Genomic DNA, 1957 nt, shown 5'->3' with positions numbered 1-1957 from the left:
TTTTAGTCCTACTACTGTCATTGGCCATTGCCTCAGCTACCAAGCAGATTGTGCCCATTGTAAGAGTGTTTATATCAAAGTTTATATTAAGTCCATTGTATTCTTTATTAATCTTTACAAACTGGTGCCGTCTCTTCCTATTCCAACAGTACGTGATATCTGTCCACACCTCACAGTCTGCCTTTCTTTCCATGTTGATTTTTATTGAACACATCTGTCTAAGAAGCAAGAGTCTGGAAATGCTAGTTTAACTTGTCACGTGACAAATCAGATCTTCAATTAATTTGGCCAAATCAGATCACTTAAAGCTGTTCACACCAAGAACAAGAACTATAATGAGAACTATTTTAGCATCCACACCAACAGACGATACTGTTCTGTTTATTATAAGCATGCGCTGTGGTTATGTTGTCTGCCATAAAATGCTCAAGCTCTTTAAAGTCTGGTGGATTCTGATTGGCTGTCAATGTTTTTATTGTTCATCAGCTGGAAAAAAATAATTGTTCTGAAAGAGATTCCAACGATATTGTTCCTCTGTTTCATACAATGTTAACTCTGAAATGTTCTTTTCATTCTGTTAAAATTACACACAAAATTCTGCCTTTCTCTGCCTATTTCTCTTCAACTTATTCCTTTACTCCCTTACTCACTTACACGTTCTTTTATGTAGTCACAGCAAGCCAGTCAAACCAGTCCTGATGAATGAGGAATGAACATGGCCTTCTTGTGCACAAACAGAAAAGATTTGCACATTTCCATTGGTATGTCTGTATTCAATGCAGTTACTGTATGTGTGGTACAGCATTGATGTTGATCTCTCAAAAGACTCTTCAAGTCAAATCATTTTTCGCATATACATCTTTTTATAGCTCCTAGAATGAGCAAATCAGCTGTGCATCATCTCTGGGATTTGGGCAGAAAATGACTGAATATGGTGAGTACTGACACCTGCACCTGTATTCACCAACACCATTTCTCTGGAGTTAATGTTGACTTATTGTTTTGTCTGTTTGTTTGAAGGAAGATGAAGCCAGTTGATGAAGATATCAATTCAATGGCCACCAAGTACTGCACTGCTGCCTGAACCCATCAGGTATCTGCTGTGAAGACTGCATTCACAAACAGCTCTACTGTGACAGCGCAGATGTTACGGCCCATAAAAGTAAATTTCACAACTGAGCAACTGCAAGATAGTTGTGGAGGGATTCTTTTTTGGCCCATACCTCCAACAACCTCCAACAAGAATCAATGGTAAGTCCAGAGCAACAATTAGAAATAAAAATACTATATATTGTTTACTGATTTACCACACCCTAAATACATGTTTTGTCCCTCCAGGACATCTACACCAGGTGGTGTGCGAGTAGGACCGTCAGAGACTCCAGCCACCCGAGCCATGGACTGCTCTCATCGTTACCATCAGGCAGGTGTTATCGCAGAACCTGTACCAGCAGACAGCGAGACAAGTTCTTTCCACAGGCAATCAGACTGAACTGAACTCGTACCAGTAACACCACACAGCACACCCCACCAACCTCATATGCACTGCACTCTATCAGTTACGCTGACTGGACTCCCTATTATTCTGATCCCTGACATTCTGTTTGCACTAATTCATACCGTGCAGCACTGCAAAGGTATATGTGGCTGCAGTTTGCAACCAAGACTTTCACCACCTGTACACTTGCGTTCATGGTATTGTGACAATAAAGTGATTTGATTTGAATTGGTCACATGTCTTTTGTTCATCAGTTGTGCTGTAGGGTGCTGCATAACAACTGCAAATTTTATATGACATGGCAGACGATTATGATAGGGACATGGATAAGCAAGAAGAGGAAGAAAACCAGGAGAGCTCTGATGATGAGAAGGAAACTGGACGTGATTCTTTGGTGCTCAAGACATTTCACCATGCATGCATTTGGGTGGCTTCATCTGATTAAAATAACATGGTTTT

The 1957-nt window shown here is 40.4% G+C and overlaps 1 long non-coding RNA gene across 1 annotated transcript; it reads left to right on the top strand.

The window, feature by feature from the left end:
* Positions 1–746: 746 nt before the first annotated feature.
* Positions 747–1631, top strand: LOC107572149 (uncharacterized). Its single transcript, XR_001607285.1, has 4 exons — positions 747–761; positions 870–934; positions 1021–1251; positions 1339–1631. It is a non-coding gene; the product is annotated as an uncharacterized lncRNA (long non-coding RNA).
* Positions 1632–1957: the final 326 nt, after the last annotated feature.

The sequence above is a fragment of the Sinocyclocheilus grahami genome, unplaced genomic scaffold (assembly GCF_001515645.1).
Source record: "Sinocyclocheilus grahami isolate Dianchi unplaced genomic scaffold, SAMN03320097.WGS_v1.1 scaffold1706.1, whole genome shotgun sequence".
Classification (NCBI taxonomy): Eukaryota; Metazoa; Chordata; class Actinopteri; order Cypriniformes; family Cyprinidae; genus Sinocyclocheilus; species Sinocyclocheilus grahami.
Note: the sequence above shows the minus strand (reverse complement) of the source record. Positions and strands in the feature narration are given on the sequence as shown.